The sequence below is a fragment of the Dromiciops gliroides genome, chromosome 5 (genome assembly GCF_019393635.1).
Source record: "Dromiciops gliroides isolate mDroGli1 chromosome 5, mDroGli1.pri, whole genome shotgun sequence".
NCBI lineage: Eukaryota > Metazoa > Chordata > Mammalia > Microbiotheria > Microbiotheriidae > Dromiciops > Dromiciops gliroides.
Window position 1 is genome coordinate 197,796,520 of NC_057865.1, and position 16,697 is coordinate 197,813,216.

A 16,697-nucleotide genomic window follows, 5' to 3' on the forward strand; every position below is an offset into this window, starting at 1 on the left:
GTTCAGTAATAATGCTTTTTTGGTTTATGTTTCCACCCAGGGACAACTCCGGGGAATATCAAAAGTGTGACGTGTCAATTTACAGGGTTGTCCTACTCCCTGTTCCTCAAACATCTGCAAACAATGAGGCTTAAAAAAGAATTAAGAAAACAAACTGAAACACTATCACCCCTCCCAAAAAAGACAGTTTCCTTTATTAGGGAATGAGACTGCTGTGGGGTGGAGGATGTGAGAGCTGAGGTTCGAGTTGCTGATCAATTGCTTTATCTGATCAAGACAGCAGGTGGCACTCCAAGCTTAAAAGCTACATCAGCTCACTCAAGTGGGCATTTGTGAAAACACCTTTAGCTGCCACCTAATCAGCTCTAATTGTACACTCACAACACCAATCATCTTGTAGCCCTCTTAAAATCTATGTACTTTCTAGTACCTTCCAAAGTTCCTCCCTAAGAGTATGGATGTTTGAATTCATAACCCACTTGGATTGTTACCCCTGCCTTCCTCCCACCCCCAGATTCCAATCTCTTTTCCCTCTACAGAAAGGTCTCAAAGAGCTCGCTCAGTTCACAATGTAGATTACCTTAAATCTATTGAATGAAAATAAAATGTAAAACATTAATAGCCCAACCACTTCAGATGATATCTAAATCTCCAATTCCTCCAATCCTCTTCTGCATTTTGTACTTTATTGCTTTCTTAGGAAAGGGGAAGCTGATGAACTCAAGGGGCTTTGCAGGAAGTGCTTTCAAAAATCCCATAGCCCTTGAGGTAGGGGTGGGAGAAATGGTAAACCATCTTACCAACTCCCGTTCCTCAATCCTTAGGATAATAATCACTTCACGGCAGGCAGGTGAAATTTGCTGCTCATAGCAACCAGAAAGATTGCTAAATCTCTGAGAGCTATCTTTTATGATAGGTTTGAGTCTTTTATTCTCTGCTCTCCTATCTCCCCTTTGGCTCCTGAAAACACAGAAAACTGCAGGGAAAAATAAACCAACCTCCAGTGTACAATATACAGTTCCAACAACAGTTTATAAAACAAAGAACTGGCATAGTTAAGCAATAATAGCAAGAATAGATGGTAGACTAGGCCCCTTCCGTTGAGCTTCCCTCTCCTACAGCTCAGGTACCATCACCACCATGGTCCCGGCATTTACTGAATAGACTTGAGAGTCTTGGTGAGGAACAGTATTTTTAAAAATTTAATTTAACTTTTATTAAATAAAACAAGCATTTCCAAAACATAGTAGAATAAAGAAAGATGATCACACATGAAACTTGCAAATCTATTATGTACAACTTGTGATTCCTGTCAAAATATATAAGTTATCATGTAATTTTTTTTCTTTTTTCCCCTTAGACACAAATAGTGTATGTGTGTGTGTAAAATCATTCTATACATACGTCTATTCATCAGTCCTTTCTCTGGCTAAAGATAGCATCTTCCTTCATAGCTCCTTTTTAGTTTACTTTGGATATATATAATATTAAAAATGACTTAGTCACTTAAAGATGGTCTTAAAACAATATTGCTATTTATGCATACAATATTTTCTTTGTTCTGTTCATCTTGCTCTTCATTATTTCATGTAAGTCTATCCACATTTTTCTAATATCATCAAGCTTATCATTTCTTATAGCAGAGTAGTATTCCATCACGACTTGTATAAACAGCAGCTTTCTGATAAAGAAATCAAAATGATTTGTAATCCTATGAAAAAGTGCTCTAAATCATAACTGATAAATGCAAATTAAAACAACTTTGAGGAACCATCTCATGTCTATCAGATTGGTCAAAACGATTGAAGAAGAAAGGAATAAATGTTGGAGGAGATATGGAAAAATTGGGACACTAATTCATCGTTGATGGAATTGTGAACTGACCCAACCATTTTGGAGAGCAATCTGGAATTATGCCTAAAGAGTTATTAAACTGTCTATACCCATTGACCCAGCCATACCTCTACTAGGTCTATTTCCAAAGATGATGAGGGAAACAGGAAAAGAACCTATTTGTTCATTTCCTTCTCACTGCTGCTGCTTCTACTACTACCACCACAACCATCACCACCACCACTGTGGAGCAGCTCCAACTCTCTGTTCATGGAGACTGCAGTTTTCTTGCTCATCTCTCTGTCGGCGGTATGGTTGCCTTCAGCTGGTCACCTCCTGAACTTCTTATGACCTTTTGGGGCTATACAGTCTTCTGTTAAAACATGTATCTTTCCTTAAGGCCTGAGAAGATATTTTTGGTCACACTGAGCAAAAAGATGCCTCTCTAGCCACAGAGGAAGGTAGCACATGGTTCTACTACCAATATATTCCTTTCACTCACTTCCAAAAGTTGTACTTGTCTATGTGCCTTGGAAGTCATGGAACCCTTCTATTTTCCCTAAGCGTACAAACCCTTCAAATTGGACTAGTTATGCTTATACTATAGGTATACACTAAAGAACATGTGCAGAGGAGTTATCACATACAATAAACTTAACACATAAAGGTCCCCTCCAAGGACATATAACTGGCACATCTGCATCATCTTTTAGTCTTCCATGTGATTGAATATAGGACCTGGGAGTATGCCACAGAGGGAATCAAAGTGAGATCTGCCAGAAGGGAGATGACCCTGATTCTTCCTAAGACAAAGAAGGAAAGTGGAATCTAACTACAAGTGCACTCTGGGCCAAGAAGCTCTGTGAGAAGAAAGGAGAACATAATCTGTATATCATGTCATCTACAGCAGAGGAGAAGCTATGTTGCCATCAGAGTGAGATGACTAGAAATGAGCACTATGTGCAGAGATTCTGATCATGCACCAGAGAAGGACTGGACTTGCTGGAGAGCTGCTGAGACTTCCAGCTACTATAGATTCTACGGAGCTAATGATTGGGGGGAACTTATTTTCTTCACCACCTTTCCCATTTCCCTTTTTTAATATCCTAGTGGGCATTCTGTTCCCTTATTACTTTTCTTTTTTATGTTTTCTTTTTAAATATATAAAATTTTATTTTAATTTAGCTTTATTTAATTTAGTTTTATTTACATTTAATTAATTTTAATTTAATTTAATCCCCTTTCTCCTACCTCCACCTCCCAGTAATTGGAAAGTTTAAAAAAACACACAGAAATTACTGTTAGAAACATGTATAGTTAAACAAAAATCAATTCTTTCATTAGCTCTGTGTGTATGTAAAAGAGAGAGACAGAAAGCAAGAGACACACAGAGAGAAACAGAGAAAATAAGCATTTGAGTCCATTCATTTTACCTCTATCTAGAAATGGATAGCATGTTCCATTACGAGTCCTCTGGAATTATGATTAGCTCATTGTGTTGAATCAGAATTCATAAGTCTTTTTGTCCTTTACACTATCATCATTATTATATAAATTGTTTTCCTATTTTTGCTCATTTCACTTTTCATCAGTTCATATAAGTTCCCAGGTTTCTTTGAAAACCACCCCCTCCATCTTAGTGCACAATAGTATTCCATCATATTCATATAACCGTAATTTGTTCAGTCATTTATTCCCCAATTGATGGTACTGATTAAGTTTCTAATTAGTTTGTCACCATAAAAGGAGCTACTATAAATATTTTTGTATATCATGGTTCCTTTTCCTCTTTATTTGATCTCTTTGGGGGTATCAAGCAAGCAGTGCTATTCAGGGATCAAAGAGTATGAGAGTTTAATAACTTTGGGACTATGGTTCTAAATTGCTTTCCCAGAATACCTAGACCAAGTCATAGTTTCACCAATAGAGCATTAATGTATCTATTTTCCCACAGCCCTCCAGCATTTGTCATTTTCCTTTTTTGTCAACTTTGTCAAATCTGGCAATCACATTTCTTTGTTGGATTTCTTCCTCTGAAAGTAGCCTTTTCGTGTCCTTTACCATTTACAATTTAGGAATGGCACTTATTCTTATCAATTTGAATAATTTTCTCTACGTATCTTAGGAATTAAACTTTTATCAGAGAACATTTGTTGCAAAGATTTTTTTTCTAATTTCATATTTCTCTTCTACTTTTAGTTGCAATGGTTTTGCTCGAGCAAAAGCTTTTTTTTTTTTTTACTTATATGTTAGTCAGAATCATTCATTTTACATTCCTATGAACCTATCTTTCTCTCTTTTTTTTTTGGTCATGAACTCTTACCCTAATCATAGATCTGACAGGTAATTTCTTCCATGTTCCTCTAATTTACTTATATGTCACCCTTTGTGTCTAAATACATACCCATTTGGAGCTTGTCATGGTATAAGGTGTGAGGTGTTCAACTATACCTACTTGCTGCCAAGACTGCTTTCTAGGTTTTCCCAATAATTTATGTCAAATAGTGAGGTTTTTTTTCTCCCTAATAGATTAGATCCTTGGTTGATCAAGCACTAGGCTACTGTGCTTGTTTGCTTCTGTACATTGCATACTTAATCTGTTCCACCGATCAATTTTTCTATATCTTTGTGAGTATTTTAGTGTTTTGATGATTATTGCTGAGTAGTGTAGTTTGGCATTTGGTACTTCTAAATCCCTTCTCTCCTTTTCCCTTAATTCCCTTGATATATATTTTTTGGGGGAAGCAATTGGTTAATGACTTGCCCAGGGTCACATAGCTAGTAAATGTTTGAGGTCAGATTGAACTCAGGTCCTCTGACGCCAGGGCTGGTACTATATCTGCTGTGCCCACCCTAGTTGCCCCAGATTCCCTTGATATCTTGGTCATTTGTTCTTCCAATTAATTTTTAAAATTTTTTCTAAGTCTTTAAAGTAATTCTTTGGTAGTTTGGTATAGAATTGAAGAAGTAAGGTTAATTTAGGCCAGTATTGTCATTTTTATTATATTGTCTAAGCCTAAACATGAACATATAATATTTCTCCATTATTTATATCAGTTTTTATTTGCATAAAGAGTGTTTTGAAATTATGCTGATATAGTTCCTGTATGTGTTTTGGCAGGTAGACTTCTAAGTATTTTATATTCTCTGTAGTTTTTTTAATGGAATTTCTCTTTCTACCTTTTCCTGATGGATTTTGATGGTAACATACATAAATGTTGACAATTTATGTGGTTTTATTTTATATCCTTCAACTCTGCTTAAGTTATTGTTTCAATTAAAATGTTGTTGTTGTTGACTTCCTGGGGTTCTCTAAGTAAATCATCATAGTACCTGCAAAAAAAAGTGGCAATTTGGTTTCCTCTTTGCCTATGCTTATTTTTTCAATTTCTTTTTCTTGTCTTATTGCTACAGCTAGCACTTCTGGCACCATATTGAATAGTAATGATGACAATGAAAAGCCTCTCTTTACCCTAATTTTATTGGACAGGTCAAATGTTATTGTTATTCTTATCTTATTGGGCTACATGGGTGTTCTGGGAAGACAAGTATCTCTGGTATAAAGGCTGCTTAGCACTCTTCAGGGCTACTTTCCATCTTTGGTGTCCACCTGATTCACCTACCTCTCACTGTGGCTCAAAAAAGCTGTAGTATGCACAGTGGGCACACCCCATTAAACTGTTTCAGAACACAGGGTAAACTAGGTTTGATGGTAACCAGCAGGCTTCAAACCCATCAGTGAATTAGGGGGGGGGGTGGCTAGCCAAGGCACGTGAAGACTTCCCCCACAGAATCGGTTGATGAGAACAATTTGTTCAAAAGTCCATGAAGGCAACTGAAGTAGGTGCTGTGGCGTGCTTAGAGCTTGGTCATACATCAAAGATGCCAGGGCCATTCACTGCAACTCAAGCTATCACCCATTATCTTGACTTTTGTTTTGCCACTGGATGCTGATAAATTCTAGAAGACAGAGTGAGGTAGAAAATTAAAATTAGGCAGAGTGCTGCCTTACTTAAATCTAATTTATGAGTGAATCAAAAGATAATTACCCATACCATTTTACCAGTTTTACCTTCCTCAACGTCCTGTGGCAACAGGTAAATGACAAAGCAGCAGGTGCAGATACAATGAGAACTCTCATCACAACCTGAATATAGCCAACACAGGCCATAGGGTTGTCTTTTCACTGGACTGAAATAGCACTGAGATTCAGCAGCACCCTGGATGTCTGAGCAGCCTTCTTTAAGGACAGCACTGTTCACCACCTGGCTTGAGGAAGGGCCTACAAAAGGTGCCCTAAAAATTGTCTGCTTTACCTAACCAAACCCTGACCTGCTTCCTTCTGCAGCTGGGGATCCTGCCCTGCAGTCAAAACACAAAAAACTTTTGTGAGATGATTCCACTGATCGTGGTATATGGACAAGAAATCCAGTAGACCTGAAAGATGAACAGTTCTTGTTGTGTGGGAACTTGTGTGTAGTGTGCCAGTAACACATCCAAATGGCAGCCCTGAATAAAACATGGTTGACAAATGAAAGCCAGCTTACCAAAGTCAGAGATGGGTATACATTTTCCCAGAGTGGCCACAGTGATGGGGAGTGCCATGAAGCTGGCAGAGGTTTCACAATCAAACTAATCTATTCAACAAGCTTATACACTCCCAAAAGGAATGACGACAGGCTCACGACAATGTGATGGCCACTGTAGGGAAGTACCATACCACCAACCTCAGTGTGTATGTTCCCACAGTGATGAGCCCTGATGAGGTCAAAGAAAACTTTATGAAGACCTGGAGATCCTCACCATCAATGTGCCCAAAGAGGATAAGCTTGTCATTCTAGGTGACCTTAACCCAAAGTAGCACAGACTAATCTGACTTGGAAGGGAGTCTTTGGGAGGAATGGAGTGGGAAATAGCAATAGCAATGGTCACTTAGTACTGAAGGCTTATGCATCTCATGGCCTTCTCATAACCAATAGTGTCTTGCGTTTGCCTATATGTAATAAAACTTTGAAGATGCAACCTACCAGCAAGCATTGGCAATTTAGTCCTCTGTCCATTGTAAAGAGAAGAGAACAGGATGTGAGAGTGATGAAGGTGATGTGTGACACAGAGTGCTAGACCAATTATAGATTTATCCCTCTCCAAGCTAAACAATCACGTTCAACAAAAGCAGCGGCCCTCAAGGCAAGATGGCTACCAGAAGATTAATGTCAACATATTAGAGTGCATCTCCAAGCTTGAACAGTTTGTTGCTAACTTGGAGGGAAATCTGAACCAACACATGGTTGGTAACAGTGGAGCAGAAAAGGAGTGGGCAGCATTCAGAGATTTGGTGTAGAGTACCACATTTATTCATCTGGGCAAGAACACTTGCAAACATGAAGATTGGTTTGATGAAAATGATGGGGAAACTCAGAAGCTGCCAAATGAAAAATGAGAACTCCACAGGGTTTATCAGCAGGATAATTTTCTTTCTCTTAGAAGGCAGCATTTAACTCCATCAAAAGTAAAGTACAAATGTATAACCCACATCGTGATTGCTTAAGTGTTCAGGGAGGGGGAAGGAAAGGGAGGGAAGGAGAGATAAAATTCAGAACTCAAAACTATAAATAAAAATGTTTATTATTGAAAATATAGTAAAGTGTAAGCAAAGCTTAGAGAAATGCAGGATTCTTGGCTCAGTAAGAAGGCAGGTAAAATTCAGTTTTAAACTGATAGTAATGATCCAAAGCACTTTTTTGATGATATGAAGGTTATTTATGGACCAAAGACCTATGGTACATCTCAACTACTCAGTGCTGATGGAGCCACATGATTAGTGTACGAACATGATCATGGGGAGATGAGCTGAACAGTTTCACAGTGTTCTCAACAGACCATCATCAATCAATGCTGAAACCATTGATCATTTACCTTAGATTGAAGTCAATCCCTCTCTTGATGAACTTCCAACCGAAGAAGAGGTTTTGAAGGTTATTAGGCTCCTCTCATGTGGCAAAATACCCAGTGCTGATTCTATTCCAGCTGAGATTTACAAAAGCTGACTGAAATTTTCTTGGTTTTATGGCAAGAGGACAGTATCCCACAGTAGTTCAAGGATACCTCCATTGTCCATATCTATAAAGGTAAAGGAAATAAATTGTCCTGTGAAAATCAAAGGGGAGGCCACTTTCTTAGTCATCACCAGCAAGATCTTTGCCAGGAGTCCTCCTTCATAGGCCTGTTTCTTCACTGGGAAGATGGTCCTCTCCCGAGAGCCAGTGTAGCTTGGAAAGTGCTGAGGAACAATTGATATGTGTTTGCTGCCCAAACGATTGCAGAAGAAATGCTAGGAGCCAGAACAGAGGTCTGTCCATAACATTCATTGATCTGACCAAGGCCTTTGATACTGTCATTTGTGAGGATTTGTGGAAAATCATGGCAAAATTTGGTTGCAAAATTCAGACAAGTTCATCAGTACTGTCTGCCAGTTCCACAAGTTCTGGTTAATGAACAATGCTCTCACACTTTCCCAGTCACCAATGGAGCAAATTAGGACTATGTTCTTATTCCCATTGCTTTACTTAATTTTTTTATTGCTCCACTTACCTTAGCAGTACACTTTCTTTTTTTTTTTTGGTGGGACAATGAGGGCTAAGTGACTTGCCAAGGGTCACACAGCTAGTAAATGTCAAGTGTCTGAAGGCAGATTTGAACTCAGGTCCTCCTGAATCCAGGGCCAGTGCTTTATCCACTGTGCCACCTAACTTTCCTTAGTAGTATATTTTCCAGGGATGCATACTTGGGTGATGAGGTGATGCATGCATTGTCAGAGCTAGCTCAGGCTCCAAAAGAAAGTGGGAGAGAAGAGGGATTAGGTTGCCTACCAACAGAAGGTCTACAGAGCTGTTGGGCTGACTTGATTGTTGGATGCCTATGAAACCTGAATGGTATATTAGTGCCATGCCAGGAAATGGAATCACTTCCATTTTAATTCTTAGGAAGATTCTCAAGATCATCTGACAAGATAAAATACCAATCACTGAAGTTTTTTCTCCAGATGAACTGCCAAGCATTCAAAATCTGCTACAGAGTGCAGTTCTGATGGGCTGGCCACGTTGTTCAAATGCCAAACATACATTTGCCTAAAAGACTATTTTGCAAAGAACTCACACAAGGCTAGCTGTCAAATGGAGGTCAGAAGAAGCAATTACAAGGACACTCTCAAGGCCTCTCTGAACTGTGGAATCTATTGTGAGACACGAGACACTAGGATAGGACTACCCAGCACAATGAACAAAGTAGAATTGCAGTAGCTCCAAAGAAACACCACATGCTGAAATTTAGAGACATCTCCACTCCAAAAGTTCATGTAGACTATTTGTGCCTGACCTGTGGTAGAATGTTCCATGCTTATCTTGGTCTGATCAGCCACAGACACCCTGTATCTGGACTCCAACATATTGTTGTCATTTTGGTCCTTTTTGAGAACAAAGGACAACAATCATTGAAAAGGCCTTTCCCCCGTTATAGTTAATACTAACTTTTGATTTTAGGTAGATACTATTTATCGTATTTAAAAAAAAGCTCCCATTTATTCCTATATTTTCTGGTGTTGTTAACAAGTATGGGTGTTGCATCTTGTTAATTTTTTTCCATCAATTGATATAATTCTATGATTTGGTTATTTTGTTATTAGTATGTTTAGATATGTTTATAGTTTTATTAATATTGAACTAACTCTACATTACTGGTGTAAATCCGGCTTGGTCATAATATGTAATATCTGTAATATGTTACTATGGTCTCATTGCTAGTATTTTATTTTAAATTTTTGCATATTAGAGATAGATGTCAAGAGTTTTCTTTCTCTGTTTTGACTCTCCTTAATTTTTATATCAGGCCATATGTGTGTCATGAAAGAAATTTGATTGGTAGTACCTCTTTTTTCTGATTTTTTCAAGCAGTTTATGTAGTATTAGAATTAATCTTTAAATACTTGATAAATTTTTTTCATAAATCCATCTGGTTCCTTGTTCTTTTATCCCTTTATAGGACCTACTCTTTGCTTCACCTGCAAGCAGCAAGGCTTATAGAGCATCAGAGAAGAGTATACAACAGTATACATATGCAACAGTAACAAGAAAAGGCAATAGCCCCTCTCTGGTAAGCTTTCCAGAAGTTCAGGCACTATACTCACCAACTTCATCATACTCCAGCCCTTGATGAATAGATTTAAGGGCTTCTGTAGACTCCTCTAGGAGTTCACTTCTCCCACTCCTACTACTGCTGCTGCTACAACTGCACTAAACAACTTGATTCTCTTTCATTCCTTGGCCCCCACACCACTTGACTCTGTGCAGTTTCTTTTGGAACAAAAGTTTACTTTAAGCTGTTTATGAACTTCGTTGGAGACCCAGCCTTCTTTGAGCTCTGTAGTCTCTTTCTCCAAAAAGAGACCTTTAGCTACACAGAGAGGAAGCAAATCCCTCTACCTACCAGAGCAGAAGCAGAAACACAGATCTGAGTTATATTTTTCCTATGAACTTCCAGCCTGGTAAAAATCATATACACCTTTGTGCATCAGAAGTCACAGTCTATATTACATCAGCTTCTCAGCTTTTATATCTTAGAACTTTGGAACCAGGCATGAAAAAAATTTTATCTGTCCATCTTTATGGATTTTTGATGAGTTTTAGTTCAATTCTCAATTGTCTTGTTTTACTTCCCTTAGGGATTTCTTTCTTTCTTTTTTTTTTCTTTTTTAGTGAGGCAATTGGGGTTAAGTGACTTGCCTAGAGTCACACAGCTAGTAAGTGTTAAGTGTCTGAGGTCGGATTTGAACTCCGGTCCTTCTGATTCCAGGGCCGGTGCTCTATCCACTGCGCCACCTAGCTGCCCCCCTTAGGGATTTCTAATACCCCCTCCTTTAAGTTTTCAGAAGATAAAGACAATGACTCTGGGGATTATTTTGATCATTGAAAGAGCTAGGAGAAGTAAGAATTAAATTCTTGGAAATTTAGGATGGGGAGTGTGGGGATGGATTTTAAGGTAGGCTCTGCCTTTAGCATTGCTCTTTGAGTTGAAATATGAGGGATTTTTATTTGCCAAGTTCTTAAAGTTTTAAAATTACAATTATGCAAGGTTGAGAGTGGAGGAGGTGATGGCAAGGGAGCAGAATGGAAAGGAAACTTCCTAACTTTTGAAGGTTTTATAAGATTTACAGCCATAAGGGCTACCATCATCTAATCTAATTTAGGGATAGTTGAACACTTCACCTTTCTATGAAGCTGACCTTAGGACAGAGGAAAACAGGGACAGACCCTAGAAGGGAAGATGGGACATAAGGCATTCCAGAAGCCTGAGGCTATCAATAAGAATGAACTTTCTTATTTGGAGAAACTGACATTGTACATCTTTTATTGTCATGTTGTGTGTGATGATAAGAGGCGGAGAAGAGGAGGACTAGGTGGATAAACAACTGCTGCTGTCTGCTCAGCTAAATAAGCATTTTCAAGGGCAATGTGTAGGACATCAGAGTGAGAAATAGCCTATGAGCTACTCTCCCTCCACGACCTCAAATGAACAAAGAAAACACCCTCCCTTAAATGTAGAATAATTATTAAGCACCAAAAGAGGAAAAAGTCAGACATCTTGCACTGCTTTCTAGCCTACATCCCCAATGTTTATGCAAGAATAGCATGAGGAATTTTGTCAAGTGCTTCGCAAAAATCTAGGTAACTTATATCCACAGCATTTTTTGTGATCACATTAACGTGGCTATTTCCTCCAATGATGCATGCTGTAGTGTAGATCTTTCGATTTGGAGTCAAAGGACCTGGGGCCAGATATCAGATCTGCCACTTGCAGTTACCTGTGTGACCTTAGACAAGTCACTGAGTTTCAGTTTTCTCATCTGTATCATGAGGGAATTGCACAAGATGGCTTCTAAAGTCATTTCCAGCTATAAATCTGACCCTTTAATCCATCCATGCCTGCCAATCCATCTTGCACAACTCTCATTCATGTCCTCCAATACATTTGCCAAAGACTATTGCCAACATATTGGAGGCTTTCTTTGTGTTCTTTTGACCCCACGTGAACTTTACTGATTGGTTGTTCCTTGCTCTCATTAAGTGGCTATAAAAGATTTTTTTTAAATAAATCTTTACCATTTTAAATCTTTTATTTTGCCCTTCTAGTTTCATCTTTAAATGTCCTTGGAATGACCTAGCTTACTTGGACCTCTCACCATGATTTCTCCAAACTGTTTTTCTTTCTGCTCCTTACTTTTTAATAGGTAATATTACTTATTGTCTTCCACCATCATTCTCTGTAATATTTTACAGATAAGCTTCTATATTCTAAATGTGTTGCTCTTGGCTGCCACATATCCCTCTTTGTCAAGGAGATCAAGTATATGCTTGCTGAAGCGGTCTCCAGGCTCTTTTGTTATTCTCCTTAAGGAAACAAATTTATATTGTTTAAGCTTATGAAATTGTTAAAAATTGGTCTCAATTATTACACTGACCTTTCTCCTTCACTCCATTTTTTGCATCAATAATGTGTTTAAATAAGTCAGGTAGGCGTTCTTTTAAGTGTGCAGTAAAACATTATTTTTTTGTAATTTTAAAAAGTTAATGTTGCTCTTCGTCTTAACAAATCAGTGGTCTAGTTACAGTTTCTGATGTGAGAATAATTTTATGAATTACATAGGAGTGCTGAACTCATGATGCAGAATAAGATATGTGTTTTTGGACATGGCTGATGCAGAGATTTACTTTACAGTGGTCCTGTTCTTAAAATTAATACATTTCACTTTTTATGTTATGTGATGCTTGCCATGTTCATTGACTCCCAATTTCTTCTTGAAGAAAATATTGATGAGTGCGAAAGAGTCCTGTGTAGCCTAAAAGTCATTTTCTTTTCTCATTCCTTACTGTTGAACCATATTTTTCAATTTTCACTACACTCACTTATTTCCACCTCTCCATTAAAGTGACCAAATACTGAAGTAGATATTGACATGATTTAGATGATCTTGTTGAATTCTTCATAAAATGACCGTACCCTTTCATTGATTATAACCAATGTTAGAACATAAAATGTAATTATTTTCACAATTTTTTAAACAAATGCTGGTCATGTAAATGCTCAAAAAAAATGAACAGGATTTTTTAAAGAATATAATTTTATTATATTTCAATTGGCATGTATTAATTTTCTCTACCTGTCATCCCCCAGCTCAACTTAATTTGAACAAGAAAAAAGATAATCCTCATAAGAAATATAGCCACAGTGGATAGAAATATAGTCAAGCACAGTAAATCTCTGCATTAGCCATGTCCAAAAACATATATTTTATTCTGTATCTTGAGTTCAGCACTCCTATGTAAAGAGGTCAGTGATATCTTTGTTCTTTAGTCCTCTGAAGATTAGCTTATCACTACATTGATCAGTAAAACCAAAAGATTCCCTATTCCCTCCAAGATCAAACAAAGTCCTTTATTTGTCATTTAAAGTTCTTTCCAGGGGCAGCTAGGTGGTGCAGTGGATAGAGCACAGGCCCTGGAGTCAGGAGTACCTGAGTTCAAATCCAGCCTCAGACAATTGACACTTACTAGCTGTGTGACCCTGCACAAGTCACGTAACCCCAATTGCCTCACCAAAAAAAAAAAAAAAGTTCTTTCCAATCTGGCCCTTTCCTTATTTTGCAGTCTTGCCATACCTTACTATCTTCAGTATGCTCTAAGAACCAGCTACATTGGCCTATTTGCTGTTCCTTGTACCTGACACTTGAACATCCCGTGTTCATGTCTGCATGCTGGCTGTTTTCTTGCCTGACAATGCTCTTTGTCTTTACCTCTACCTTTCTGCTTTTTTTCTGTTTTATTTATTTTATTTTTAATTTATGGAATAAAACAAGCATTTCCAAAACAGTATAATAAAAAAATATTGCACATGAAACTGCAAACCTCTTATGTAAAACTTGCTATTCATTTTAAATATGGAATAAAATTATCATGTGATTTTTTTCCTTTTTTTCTTTCCTCCCTTCCCCTAGAGATGGCCACCATTAAACACAAATACATACATATATACATAAACATACACACACACACACACACACACACACACACACACATATATATATATGTAAAATCATTCTATATATACTTCTATTTATCAGTTCTTTCTCTGGATGAAGATAGTGTTTTCCTTCATAGGTCCTTTGTGGTTACTTATTATGACTTATTCACTCAAAGTTGTTCTTAAAACAATATTACTATTACTATAAACAATGTTCTCTTGGTTCCACTCATTTCACTTTTCATTATTTTGTGCAAGTTTATCAATGTTTTTCTAAGATCATTGAGTTAATTTCTTATAGTACAGAGGGTTCCATCAAAATCATATGCCACAACTTGTTCAGCCATTCTCCAATTGGTGGGCATCCTTACAATTTACAGTTCTTTGCCACCACAAAGAGGACTACTATAAATATTTTAGAACATATAGGTTTTTTTCCCCTTTTTCCCTAATCATCTTTGGAAACAGACTTAGTAGTGGTATTGCTACATCAAAGGGTACAGGTAGGTTAATAACTCTTTGGGCATAATTCCAGAATTCTCTCAAAAATTGTTGGATCAGTTCACAATTACACCAATAATGAATGAGTGTCTCAATTTTTCCATATCCCCTCCAAAATTTGTCACTTTCCCATTCAATCTTTTTTTTTTTTGTGGGGCAATGGGGGCTAAGTGACTTGCCCAGGGTCACACAGCCAGTAAGTATCAAGTGTCTGAGTCCGGATTTGAACTCAGGAACTCCTGAATCCAGGGTCAGTGCTTTATCCACTGCACCACCTAGCCACCCCTACCCCCCCATTCAATCATTTTATCCAATCTAATAAATCTAAAATGATATCTCATGGTTGTTTTAATTTGCATTTCTCTAATCAATAATGCTTTAGAGCATTTTTCATCTAAAAATAAATTGTTTTGATTTCTTCATTGGAAAACTGCCTATTCATATCCTTTGACTATTTATCAACCAGGGAATGACTTGTATTTTTTTAAATAAAAATATTTTATTATTTTCCAGTTACATGTAAGGCTGGTTTTCAACATTTGTTTTCATGGGATTTTTAATTCCAAATTTTTTCTCCCACCCTCTTTTTCCTCCCTCCTCCCCAAGGAAGAAATCAATCTGATATAGTTTATATATGTATAATCACATTAAACATATTTCTGCATTAGTCATAATATGAAAGAAGAATAAGAGCACAAGGGAAAAACTCAAACAAGAAAGAAAAAGACAATGGCCTAAAAATCAAAACAGTATGATTCAATCTGCATTCACAGTCCACAGTTCTTTTTTCTGGATGTTGAGAACATTTTCTATCATGAGTTCATTGAAGTTGTTTTGGGTCATTGCACTGCTGAGAAGAGCCGAGTCTATCCCTATTGTTCATCACACAACATTGCTGTTACTGTGTACAATGTTCTCCTGGTTCTGCTCATCTCAGTCAGCATCAGTTCATGTAAGTCCTTCCAGGTTTCTCTGAACTCCTCCTGCTCATCGTTTCTTACAGCACAATAGAATTACATTACATTCATATACCACAACTTGTTTAGCCATTCCCCAAGTGATGGGCATTCCCTCTATTTCCAATTCTTTGCCACCACAAAGAGAGCTGCTATAAATATTTTTGAACATATGGGTCTTTTTCCCTCCTCTATGATCTCTTTGGGATACAGACCAAGTAGTGGTAGAGCACTGGCCCTGGATTCAGGAGGACCTGAGTTCAAATCCAGCCTCAGACACTTAACACTTTCTAGCTGTGTGACCCTGGGCAAGTCACTTAATCCCAATTGCCTCACCAAAAACAAACAAACAAAAGTATTATCCTCCCACATAGGGATGTAAACAGTTTAACCTAATTGAACAACCTTTTCCCCCCTTGTTTACCTCTTTATACTTCTTTTGAGTCTTGTATTTGGAGATCAAATTTTCTGTTCAGTTCTGGTCTTTTTTTTTTTTCAGGAAACCTTGAAAGTCCCCTATTTCATTGAATGTCCATCTTTTCCCCTGAAAGAGAACAATCAGTTTTGCTGGGTAGTTGATAATTGGTTGTAATCCAAGCTCCTTTGCCTTCTGGAATGTCATATTACAAGCCCTGTGATCCTTTAATGTTGAAGCTGCCAGTTCCTGTGCAATCCTGACTGTGGCTCCATGATATTTAAATTATTTCTTTCTGGCTTCATCTGATAATTCTGGAATTTGGCTACAATATTCCTTGGAGTTTTCCTTTTGGGGTCTCTTTCAGGAGGTGATTGGTGGATTCTTTTAATGATGATTTTATCCTCTGATTCTACAATACTACGGTAATTCTCCTTGATAATTTCCTGGAATATAGTGTCTAGACTCTTTTTCTGGTCATGGCTCTCACATAATGCAATAATTCTCAAATTATCTCTCTTGGATCTATTTTCCAGGTCAGTTGTTTTTCCAATGAGGTAATTCACATTTTCTTCTATTTTTTCAGTATTTTTATTCTGTTTGATAGATTCTTGGTGTCTCATAGAGTCATTAGCTTCCATCTGCCCAGTTTTAATTTTTAAGGCATTATTTTCCTCAGTAAGCTTTTGCACCTCCTTTTCCATTTGGCCAATTTTTCTCCCATTTAGCCAATTGTATTTTTAAGGGATTGTTTTCTTCAGTCAATTTTTGTGCTTCTTCTTCCAAAGTAACTCTCATTTCTTTTTCCATTTTTTCTTCTATCTCTCTCATTTGGTTTTTAAAGGCCTTTTTGAGCTCTTCAAAGAAGGCTTTTTGGTCTTGGGACAATATCATCTTCCCACTTGAGTATTCACTTGTAG